This window comes from Nuphar pumila, chromosome 12 (genome assembly GCF_984573655.1).
Source record: "Nuphar pumila chromosome 12, dmNupPumi1.hap1.1, whole genome shotgun sequence".
Classification (NCBI taxonomy): domain Eukaryota; kingdom Viridiplantae; phylum Streptophyta; class Magnoliopsida; order Nymphaeales; family Nymphaeaceae; genus Nuphar; species Nuphar pumila.
Window position 1 is genome coordinate 99,581,435 of NC_143260.1, and position 13,426 is coordinate 99,594,860.

The following is a 13,426-nucleotide window of genomic DNA, read 5'->3' on the forward strand; positions in this document are numbered from 1 at the left end:
TAAGTAACCAAGTGGGTCCAATGTTGGGTCTGGGTGCATCTCTCTCTCTCTCAAACAACTTACATTAAAATGTTCGACTAGATCCATGGTTGGTTTGTGATTCAATCAATGCCACTAGTCAACCCCGCTTGGTTACAATGCACAGTTATATTCTTGCTACTTTAGAATATTAATTAAAAAAAACTCACTAAATTTCCTCTATTGTTTGGAAATGTAATGAAATTGCTGACCACTTGTGTTAAGAAGGTAAAAACAATCATGTATCTTCTTTTCCATGTTTTTTTTAATACAAAGCAGAAACTATATCTACATATCATTTTTTTCATGTTAGTTTGGTATCACATAGCAACAATTTAATGTGTTGTTTTCATTTAGTTCCCTGCATAGTAATATGGCAAGTGTAGCATCAATTTAATGGGTTATTTTCATTTGATTCCCTCCAAAGTAATATGTCAAGTGTAGCTTCTCCAACTTTTCACAAATAGTGCAATAAATTTGATGTTTCTACCATTGCATACACCAAAAATGATAAAATATAAAAACAAACAAAAAAATGTTAAAGCATGTGAAGAACAATAACTCATGAATAATTAGAATATTAAAACTATATAGTTGTAATTTTGTTTAATTTTAATTGGGCAAGAATGTGACCAAATTTGTAGGACAAACACATTCACTTATATGAACAAACTTTTATTGCTTGTTTGGCTATTTCTTAAATATTTTGTTTCGTTAATATTTTAATTATCTAATCATGATACTTGTGCTTCAATGCCTCGAGGCTTTCACCTCACTTTATGAAGGTCACAATGCTTTGCCTCACCTGAAGGCATCTAACAACATTGATGTTTTAAGTCCAAAATAATTAGATCTATTTTAAATATATTTTTAGCTTAGAAACTGATATTTTCTGGCTTGGCACTCAAAATAAGAATTATAAGTTTTCCAACAAGCCAAAAATCACATCAAACAGACAGATCAAAAGTTATGACTAAAACAATTTTAGATGTCAAAATGGGTTTGATCTGGATCCAGATTTGACATGAATGATCTTTGAACCTAATCCAAATCCATTTGGCATTCAAATCTTTGGACTTGATTCAAATCTAATTATCATTTAGATATTTGGACCTAATCCATATCCAATTATCATTCGGATCATTGAACGTGATCTAGATTGAATTGTTGTTCTCATCATAAGACTCGATCCAAATCCAATTGTCATTCAAATTGTTTTACTTGATCCAAAATCCAATACCCAAGTATATATTCAATGAACCTTAGGGATTATTCATTTACCTTGGTCAGCTTGGATGCTTAGTTCCACTTTAGGTGGCTCTAACCAATAGGATTCGGCCTAAAAAACAAGAACCAATATGAAAGAGACTTCAAAACTTTCAACCAATACAATTTCATCATCATTTAAAGGTGGATTCAAATCTTTGGACCACAAACCCAATAAGATTAGGATCCATACCCGATAAAAAATCTATATATAGAGCCAGGCTTTCTCTTACAACATTTAGATCATGAGTGTGAGAGCTTAACCTAGCCTAAATATCCACACCCTGTCAAAACTACTTGCCAAATCTAAGTCAAATCACTTGTTCTTACATCCATTCTACTGTATCCAAACCCACAAAGCCTCTGCCAGATTCACCCTATACTCATCGAAAGTCATAGTAGGGCTACCTAAGCACATGATCCTTAATGGTGACTCACACCATCAGCCTCATCTTTTTCTTAGGATATGCTCGAGGTACGAGTTACTTGCATGCTAAATTAAAGCCGTTGAAGATTCTGAAGTTCTTGGAGCAGTTGACCCTTGCTCATCGGAGGAGGAAATTTCACTGCTTGAAGAGTGAACCCCACATTCTCTTGCATCTTAAATTTTGATTCATTTTTACTCCAAATTCTTTTCCGGACTACCTTTATTTTTTCCTTCCAAAATTTAAGGATACATGGAATGATGATCACATTGACATCACTCATCTAAATGTCCAAAATTTGTAGGATAAAGAGACTGCTGGTCATAGAGATTTATAGTTGGATATTCGTGATACTAGTCATATTTGGTCTTTCCAAGATTAAGACTCTATTTGCTGCCAAACATGAAAAGTACCTTATGAGTCTTTATATGCCCCCGAGAAAAAGAACATTGGAGATAAGTTCAGGTTCATCTTAAGTCTGTTTCCCTTTCATAGTTTTTTCCAACTTTTGACCTTCCCATATTATATGATATAACAACAAAATTTTGATTTCAGTCTTTCACATGTGGCCTCTTTCGCTCTTTCTGATTTTTTTGTGTGGTTATTTTTGGCTCTTTTGTTTCTTTAGACTATTGCTACCTGAACCTATAACTGGGTGATAACTTTATATGGAATCACCATTCTTAGAGGTACGACAAAGCCTTTTCTCACTTTGGAATACGTGATTTTTCTCTCATTGGTACCTTTTTGGCCTTATTTACCTCTCAACTGGTTTGGCTAGTAGATGGAGTCTCCCTTAGGTTAGTAATTAGGGTTTTCTTCTGATCGACCAAAAAAGGTTGACAAGCAAGGTCAAGCAAGAAGTAACTTTATTTTATCTTTAAGCCCATAGAGTAGGTCATCTAAGGAAGTCTTATATGGTCCTACATTTTGGGACATCGAGTTGTAAATCTTTGCGATTCACATCTAAAGACCCATGATCAATATGATTTGGGTAATTCTGCTTCATCGTCAATTCTCTTTTCCTAGGGATAACCTTTCCATTTGGACTTTAGACTTTTGTAGTTTTCTTTCTCATTTAATCTTCCAAAGGCAAGGAGAGCATTTTTGAAGCTTTTTCAAAAACACACCTAATATAACAATAGAACTTTTTCAAATACATCACATTGATTGCATCGGGTAGTTCAGCTCCATCGGAATTGATTAACCGGTATGAGTTCTCATGTAAGATGTGTTTCATTACATAAGGCCCTTCCCCATTTGGGTATCATTTCCCCAAGGGGTGTGGTCTTGCATAGGGAATAAATCTCAGGACCATCTCGTTGACTTAAAAAGATTGCTCAATCACATGTTTATCATAGTACCATTCAATTCTTCTCTGATATTCATCATTGTGTTCAACGACTAAACGAGCTATCCTAAGAGAAGGCAACTGGATCTGTAGAGGCAACACAACATGAGTTCCATGCATCAATGAAATAGAATGACATCGGTAGGTTTGCGAATGATGGTGCAATATGCCAACAAATTTTCATGCCAATGATGACCTGTTTCTGTGGTTCTCTCAATGATATGAATGATAGTTTTTTTGGTAGCTTTGGTCTGACCATTACCATGGGGGTAATAGGGCTCAAAAAATGCTAGGTTATGCCAAATTTCTTGCACATCTTCCTATCTTTCTTATTATTGAAATGAGAACCGTTATCACTCACTAGGTCTTTAGGTACACCAAAATGACACACAATGTTCTTGCAAATTAATGATCATGCATGCTAATTTTCTATACAAAACAGAGATAATGTAACACCCAAAAATTTAAAACCAGAAAAACATGTAAAAGTAACAAAGAAAAAACCCTTTTTGACTCTGGTTGAAAATCTTGGGCGGGTTACAAATTTGATCGATAATAGCAAGGCTGAATCCTTAAAGCGGATAACATTTTTAAAATGATTTAGATCCAGAAATCAAAGTATTTTCATTCCAAAATGAATCATAAGGTCTTTACAAAATTTGTACAAACAAGTACTCAAAAATCTAGTTCCTGAGAAAGGAAGATGATTGTCTCTCGATGCCGACACAACTTCCTGCTATACCCCAACAACTATTCTATACATTTAATTTGTAAGGGGTCAATATCTACAAGCCCCCCCAATAGTAATACAATAACAAAAAATATTTTCATAGAAACAAGCATACATAAAATGATATTCTTTTCATGTAAATAAGCAATTATCAGTGCAAAACAAATAACTATAACATAACAGTTCAATATTATATGCAATAATCTTACTCATGCATGATCTTTTAATTTATTCATGACTTACTTGTGCAAGCGAAACGTTCTCAAAAGGCATGGATAACTTACGATTCTTTCATTTATGTTTTATTTCATAGAAGATGCATGTCATGCTTCACTATATGTAAAATATACTTTCATTTTTCTTTCATATTACTTTGCGGGTACTACACAGACAATATCTAAATCAGAGGCTCGACCCAAGGGGTAAATTCAATCAATATATGGCTTATTACCCTAACTTTGCTCAACTTTTCTGATTCTAAGTATGAGACGACCATGTCGAGAGAGAGCTCCCACCACCCCCAACCTGATATATCTGAATTTACTTTCAGTTGAAACAATCTCACTACCACCCCGCGACATCAGTGGTAGCTATCTCTTATCTCTGTAGCTAAGAAAACAATCCTTCATGCTTAACAATATTTCATGGAACTAGAAGTACTGCTTACTTTATAAGCCCACAAGAGAATTATCATGCATATATTTTATTATTAATTCTATTGATATACATGTTTAAACAATAATTAATCGATTATAGATTCAATAGCCTCTATCAAGCAAAAGCACATATGATTTACATTTAACTCATCATAACATTCCCATCCACCCATTTGGGGCACTTACACATATCAATCTATTTAACCGTACATAAGGTCAGAAGCCATTCATCCAAGCTTGCACCATCGTAAAATAACAATTTCATAACATGCTTTTCATCATGGATATTATGCAATACAAACATACATCATTCAATATGTATTTCATCATTTATCATGTTATAAGCATGAGATATCATGCTAACATACATCTTAAATTTAAATTATACTCATGCAACAAAAATCTGGTTTTTCATTCATACATAGACTTAAAACTTTATAATAATTAAAAAACACGCATATTCAGAAAGCTAATCGAATACATATATTTATTCATAAAATTTTGAAATACACTCATATTTACATGTTCACAAAAATTCAAAATACATGAATATGCTCATAAATTTGAACATATATGTATTTTTATTTGAAATATTCACGTATGGAGAATTTCAAATTTTTTTGCTCACATGCATATTTTCGCTCATAAAAATTCAGTGTTTGCGTGAATATACATTTTTCTCGTAAATCATGCAACATAAATAATTTCTGAAACTACACACACATATATATAACTATATATATAACTATATATATATAACTACATAAATAGGAAAATTCAAACATTTTAAATAACCTAAAACCATGTATGTACATAAGTTATCGTAAATCTACCTCGTAATGCGTATAATAAATTAAGAATCTCAAAAATACCCTTGGGGATTTCCTCAATAAGTGATATGGATCATATTTTGTCGATGATCCAAATATGAATGAGGATACGTGTAACGGTCTGACATATTTCAAACCAAAAATACTATTTTTTTTAAATATGTAATAATACATCAGTCTCACCAATAGATTTGTTCCAACCATACCAAGTACTAGACGGCTCGCTTGAGCGCAAGCATGAGCGTGTCTTAGCCTTCTAGTACCAGATCCAGTACAAAACCACCGTTAACAAATTTGATTGAATCATTACATAGAAGAAATCATTAATCTAAGTCTTTCATCAATGGCATTGCCCTAACCAAAATAAGCTCTAAGGAGTCAGCCTGTGCATGCACTGACATTTAATAGCTCCTTAAAACAAAGTTTGAGAATAAAGCATCCAATTGACAAAATCCTTAAGTTATTATTCACGTGAGCAAACACAATGAAAAATATTGATTTTAAAAATTAATTTAATAAACTAGATTTTTTGGTTAAATTTCCTAGACACATTATATTTTAAAAACATTATCAGCACATGCCACTAAGAGAAATTAACTGAACATGAAATAGTCACATTTAAGTATTAAACCATTAAAGCAATTGTTTAAATAAGCAGTCAATTATTATTCAATCTAAAAAGAGACAAATAGCCCTTGGGATCTTGAAAACATCAGTCCTTATAGCCCCCTCTGACATCTTGCACTCGCTCCACAGATCAACTATTTTATTAAAAATATTTTATTTTAAAAGCATAAGAATTTAAAAAGTCTCAGTAAAATTCATGCAGCTAATGCAAGATACAATACATAAAGTGTAACACCCCAAAATTTCCAACTTTAAAACTTAGAATTTTAACCCCATTTCTTTTTTGAATTAGTACAACGAAAATAATTTGGGTTTTAAAAGAGTCAAACAAATCTGGTGGTGTTATAGAGTTGAGAAATATGTTTGAAAGAGAATTGCATGATCTCAAGAAATTAAAACCATTCTATGCATTAAAATATAACCAGTCATTAAAGTCTAATCACAATATGCCATAAAAATGAGATAAACAAAAGTTGGTTCCAATATCGTCACTTAGTTAGGGAGGTTTTGGATTCAGGGTCCCACCGCGCATCCAACCCTTGCACTGCATCATTCTTTGTTACCTATGCCCCATAACAAACAGGGTCAAACTCTTGCAAGCAGGTAAGTAAAATTAAACATCATGCATTAAGATAAGACATCAACATCTATTATGCAGTATTTATCATGCTAGAATCTTATGACATGTAATGATCATGAATTGACAATAGTAGCAAGATAATAATGAAACATCAATAAGAATATCATGATTTCAACAATATAATCAAAATAAATTGTAGCTAGCTATGTCAGTAAGTTAGCAATGTTAGTATTAAGTTTTGATAGTTTTACTCCTTCAGGTACGTAGAGGTGTTTATCGTGACAACAAGAGTTACTACAGGGTTTATTATGCAAATGATTGTGCATTTCTTTTTCCATTATAATATGAGGCTTTTTAATGTCCATGAAATGTTTTGATTGCAAAATATGTTTCCCTGAGCTGTTGGTGGTGTGTGTGGCCTTTGTGCAAATTGACTGGTGATATTCATCTCTTTTGTTACATAACTGGTTTTTGTTCACATTAGCAGATTTCGTAACATTTCTCTGAGTTGTATTTCACTTGCTTTGGGATAGATGTCCCTAAGTTCCAGATAAATTTAAAGAAATTTATTCAGCCTTGTTTGGGTGCAGGATTTTGCAGACCAAGACCATTTAACTTTTTTCCTTTCCTTGTACATTCTCTGCTGAGTGGTTGTCTGACCCTTTATCCCCTTGTGATGGGTGAGGGCCACAACCCTCTTGCTTCGGCTAAGGAAACCCACCTGTGGTTTGCATTCACGGGTGGGCTTCCATCTATTATAAGAACCAGCCGAATTGGTTCGGCCCCAGACAAGTTCAATTGTTTTGGGTCTTGTTTGGAGCAAAACCCCATCGGTTACAACCCAAACTCTGCTAGTTCCTAGCAATGTGGGTCTAGTTCATGGTGTCCAACCCCTAGACTAGGTCCAAACTCTCGTTTTTGTTTCAATTGTTTCACTCCAATCCCAAATTGGACCTAATCGGTGTCAAACAAAACTCTATTTCCAATCATGACCAAGTCAAGACTATACCCATATATATTTTGGATTTGGATCAAGGATAAACCACACCTACCCTTCAAACTTTGATCCAGTTTCTAACCCACTATATTTCAGGCCCAGGTCAGACAAATCAATATTTACTCGGTCCAATTGCAGTCTAACTGTATTCTTGCCAAATCCAATTCATTTGAGAAGTTTCAGCGATTCATTATTTCCTACATTTGAAGCGTAATTGAAAGAAATGAAAGCACGATTTGACTTGAGGGCAAGTCTTCTCAACTGGGGAGAATAATGCAGGAAAGGAGCAACACATTTATGGGTCGACATCGTTCATTAGATCATTTGACATCAATATTTTAGTTTAGATATTTTCTCATTTGGGGTTGATGTAATGGATATTGATTTCAAGTAATTGATCGGTGTCTCATTTTAACAGTTTAGTAGGATTACGATTTGCTTTCCTAGTTAGATGCTTATCTAGATATGAAATTTGAGCCATCTGGGATTTTAACATATCATCTATATAGATGAGTGGGGCAAGCTATGAAGAGAAAGTGGAGTTGGAATTCAAATTTGTCTTATTTTCGAGTTTATTTGAATTATTTCAGTTTCAGTCAATCCTTTGCATTTTCTGTTATTTTATGCAATTTCTATTATATTTTCTGCTTTTTCTTAGATAATCTTGTAGTTTGTTAGATTTTCTCGTGAATGGGAAATCATGCCATAAAAAGATGGCCAATTGGCCATGTGTTCTCACATTTTTTTTAAACATTTGTGATATAATCGTGATGTATTGAATATATTCTGTTTTATTGGTGCATATCTCATTTTCAATAATTCAAAATATGGGCGAGATTTGTGACTATGTTTTGGAACTAAACTTGGACGACACTTTGACTGAATATCGAAAGAGCTGTAAGCCCAAAATTTGGACCTGCACTTGAGTCTTATCCCAGGTTTCAATGTCCTTGGAACTGAAATGAACTGCATAGAGAAAAATCAGTCCGTAGCCTTTTTCACCACATCCACAACCGAAGTGCTCAAATAAAATCCAATCGCCGTAATCAAGGACAACATTGACGTGCCCGTGTTCTTAAGCGTCGCTGGAAACTCCTGGTAGTACAGATTCATTTGGCCTGGTATACAGAAAGCCAAGCTAACTCCAAAGAGTGCAAGTGGTGGCACTAGCCAAAGGGCTGACACTGGCACAATGGCCTCAGGGTGGTCTGCAAGCCCATGTGAGTGCATTGTTTGAAGCCTCCTTGACTCAATATATGACATCGCAGCCAACCCAACCAGGTTTACTATGTGCCCAACACCTATACGGTGAAGGACAGACGGCAGCCGGCGAGTCAGAATTCGGCAAAATGGGTAAAAGAATCTGTCAATGATTGGTAGGAAGATGGCCATGCTGATGAATACAAAGACCTGAAAGGAAGCAGCTGGGATCTTAAAGTAAGGACCTAGACCACGGTCCATTGAAAGGGCCTGTAGAATGGTGAAGTTGCCTTGGATGCCAGTGGCAGTGGAGAGGAAGATCCCGGTGGACCATAGAGGAAGCAACTTGACTAACCTTTTGAGGTTCTCAACTTCTTGGATGGTGGATAGTCTCCATGGCTTTGCTATTGAGCCATCCAAATGAGTGTCACCTTCTGTTATGAGAGCTGCCTTATTGATGAAACTGAATGAAAAATATAATCATTTTAAGATTTTCATGAAAACAGCAACAAGTTTTGCATCATATGAAAATGACACAAGGTGATGAATTCCAACTCACATGAAGTAGAAAATTTTAGTCATGTGATGCCAAGATTTGCCTTGGGTCCAAGCATGCATCACATCAATCACAAGATGACAAGATGTGGATGTTTTTAACTTAACTAAATTTTACCCTAGGGAAAGTGTAATGGACCAGTGCTATAGTTTTAAATCATTTGGGACCAGTTATTTCATAAGATAGGCTAAGTGATCCAGGTAGATTGGTGAATTTCCATGTAGCTAAGCTGTATACCTGAAACTTGAAGTCGATGCTGGAGGCTTGCCCTTTGACCCATCCCCATAGCAGTAGTCATGTTCACTCTTTGACAACCTAACCTTGTTCTTCCGAAGCAGGTTATATGTTCCCCCCCCGAACAGGGCAGTTAGCTACATCTCATGTTCGGGGCCCCAAAGAACACCACGTATGTAAGCATGTGCATCTCGTATCCCCATGTTTGTCAGCATTAATTAGCGTTGGAGTTTGATGCGATTGCAAAGACTTAAGTACCCTCTCCTCCATTGGTGCCAAAAAAAATGGCGATTCTAGAAAAGGAGTGGTTGTAAAGACTTAAGTGCCCCGAAGATGATTATTTAAGACCCAGTCTCTGCATTGTAAGATTATCCGAGAAAGAAATCTCCCCTGGAGGAGGCCATGAACATCAACCCTCTCACTCTCTCTCTCCCTTCTCTTTTTGCTTTTGTGCACATCCAGCAGAAGATCCTAGATTGCTCCATTAAGCATCGACTGACCTGCACATTGACTATTGTGGAGCCTGATTCAGAGTTTTTACCCTTACAGGAGGAGGGTTTGGGGGCTCCTCCCAGCGTTGGTAGCATCATTCAACTAAATGATTTGTGGATCCTGATTCAGAGTTTTTATCCTTAGAGAAGAGAGGTCTGGGAGCTCCTCCCAGCGTGGGTAGCATCATTCAACTTGAAGAGTTGTGGATCCTGATTCAGAGTTTTTACCCTTACAAAAGGGGGGTCTGAGGGCTCCTCCCAGCGTGGGTAGCATCATTCAACTTGATGAGTTGTGGAACCTGATTCAGAGTATTTGCCCTTACAGGAGGGGGGTTTGGGGGTTCCTCCCAGCGTGGGTAGCATAGTTTTTGCCCTTACAGGAGGGGGGTTTGGGGGCTCTTCCCAGCATGGGTAGCATCATTCAATTTGATGAGAAGTGGAGTCTGATTCAGAGTTTTTTCCCTTACAGAAGGGGGGTTTGGGGGCTAGCTCCTCCCAGTGTGAGTAGCATAGTTTGTGCTCTTATAGGAGGGGGTATGGGGGCTCTTCCCAGCATGGGTAGTATCATTCAACTTGATGCACTGCAGGATTATCCGAGAAAGGAATCCCCCCTGGAGAAGGCCATGAACAACAACCCTCTCTCTCTCCCTTCTCTTTCTACTTCTGTGCACATCTAGCAGACAATCCTACATTGCTCCATCAATCATCGACTGACCTGCACACTGACTGTAGCATGGTACAACTTGATGAGTTGTGGAGCCTGATTCAGAGATTTTGCCCTTACATGAGGGGGGTTTAGGGGCTTCTCCCGGCGCAATAAAGTGTTTTGTTTAATCATAGTGCTCATGTTTCCTTCAGTTGTTTCTTGTTAAAGGTTTTTGTAACACCCTTTCTCATGATTTTTCTATTTTTTTTTCGGGTTTGAAGATGGTGACTTCTGAAAGTTATCGTTCAATTTCAGGAAATGAACCTGTTACAAAACCTGAAATTCTGTAACCAGTTCCGGTTTTTAACAGATTTGAAATATCAAATGAGTTTATAAAGTTATAAAATTTTTTAAATATAAACTAGCCAAGTAAAGAAAGAAAATCTTTTTTACAGATTTGAAAAATTATCCCCCGTTGGGGAGATATGACTCTTGCAAAATGAACAAAAAACCTGAGTAACTCAAACGATATAGAGCGTGATAGGGTCTTGGTTATTGACCAAAAACAGGTATGAAATGACCATAAAAATTTATGAAAATTGACAGAAATAAACTAGACTCAATAACAAATATGCCGCTTTGTACGGATTGAAAATCCGATGTCTAGTTAGGGAGATACGCCCCCGACAAGTTGGTTTTGATTCAAATAGCGATTTACGCGTGACGGCTTACTGAATAACACTACATATACCGATTTGTAGTGTATTTCATGAGTCACTAAAGTGATTTGTGGTGTTGTTTAGTAAATCATTATGTGTAAATCGCTATTGTGACTTATAGTATTTTCACTAAATCGCTGTGCGATTTACGGCGTAAATCGCTACCTGAATTAGGACAAACTTATCGGGAGCATATCTCCCTAACCGGAGATCGAATTTCAAATCCGTAAAAAGCGGTGTCTTTCTTATTGAGTCTAATTTATTCCTGTCAATTTTTAGCATTTTTTATGGTCATTTGTTTTCCCATTTTGATTAAAAAGTAGACCCCTATTATTCTGCATTATTTAAGTTACACATATTTTTAGTTCATTTTGCGAGAGTCATATCTCCCCAATGAAATATCATTTTCCAAATCTGTAAAAAAGGTTTCTTTTTTTATGTGTCTAGTTTATATCTGAATTTTTTATAACTGTTTATACATATTTGATATTTTAAATTTGTTAAAATTTAGGACTGGATACAGATTAATCTTATTTAGCCATGATTAAACAAAATAGTTCCAGTTTTTTATATATTTGAAATATCAAATAAATATATAAAGTTATAAAAATTTTCAGATATAAACTAGATAAATAAAGCAAAAAAACCTTTTTTACAGATTTGAAAAATGATCTCCCGTTGGGGAGATATGACTCTTGCAAAATGAACTAAAAACATGAGCAACTCAAACGATATAGAGTGTGACAGAGTCTTAGTTTTCGACCAAAAATAGGTATGAAATTATCATAAAAATTGCTGAAAATTAATAAGAATAAACTAGACTAAATAAGAAAGACACCTTTTTTTACGGATTTGAAATCCGATCTCCGGTTAGGGAGATACGTCCCTGACAAGTTGGTCTTGATTCAAATAACGATTTACGCGTAACGGCTATAGCGATTTGTAGAGTTATTCAGTAAGCCGTCACGCGTAAATCACTATTTGAATCAAGACCAACTTGTCGGGGGCGTATCTCCCTAACCGAAGATCGGATTTCAAATCCGTAAAAAACAGTGTCTTTCTTATTGAGTCTAGTTTATTCTTATCAATTTTCAGCAATTTTTATGGTCATTTGTTTTCCCATTTTGATTAAAAACCAGACCCCTATTATTCTGCATTATTTAAGTTGCACATATTTTTAGTTCATTTTGCGAGAGTCATATCTCCCCAATGAAATATCATTTTCCAAATCTGTAAAAAGGGTTTTCTTTTTTTATGTGTCTAGTTTATATCTGAAAATTTTTATAACTGTTTATATATATTTGATATTTTAAATTTATTAAAATTGAGGACTGGTTACAAATTAATCTTATTTAACCATGATTAAACAAAATAGTTTTGGTTTTTTATATATTTGAAATAACAAATAAATATATAAAGTTATCAAAATTTTCAGATATAAACTAGACAAATAAAGCAAAAAAACCTTTTTTACAGATTTGAAAAATGATCTTTCATTGGAGAGATATGACTCTTGCAAAATGAACTAAAAACATGAGTAACTCAAACGATATAGAGTGTAATAGGGTCTTGGTTTTTGACTAAAAAATGGTATGAAATGACCATAAATTTTTTTGAAAATTGACATAAATAAACTAGATTCAATAAGAAAGACATTGCTTTTTATGGATTTGAAATTCGATCTCCGGTTAAAGAGATACGCCCCCGACAAGTTGGTCTTGATTCAAATAGCGATTTATGCGTGACGGCTATAACGATTTGTAGTGTTAATCGCTATAGCCATCACGCGTAAATCGCTATTTGAATTAAGACCAACTTGTCGGGAGCGTATCTCCGTAACCGAAGATTAGATTTCAAATCCATAAAAAGCGATGTCTTTCTTATTGAGCTTAGTTTATTACTGTCAATTTTCAACAATTTTTATGGTCATTTGTTTTCCCATTTTGATTAAAAACTAGACCCATATTATTCTGCATTATTTAAGTTGCACATATTTTTAGTTCATTTTGCGAGAGTCATATCTCCCAAATGAAATATCATTTTCCAAATCTGTAAAAAGGGTTTTCTTTTTATATGTGTCTAGTTTATATCTAGAAATTT

General features: G+C 35.0%; 1 pseudogene; it reads right to left on the bottom strand.

Moving 5' to 3' along the window:
• Window positions 1-8,461: 8,461 nt before the first annotated feature.
• LOC149821301 (protein NRT1/ PTR FAMILY 2.6 pseudogene) lies at window positions 8,462-9,534 on the bottom strand (annotated as a pseudogene).
• Window positions 9,535-13,426: the final 3,892 nt, after the last annotated feature.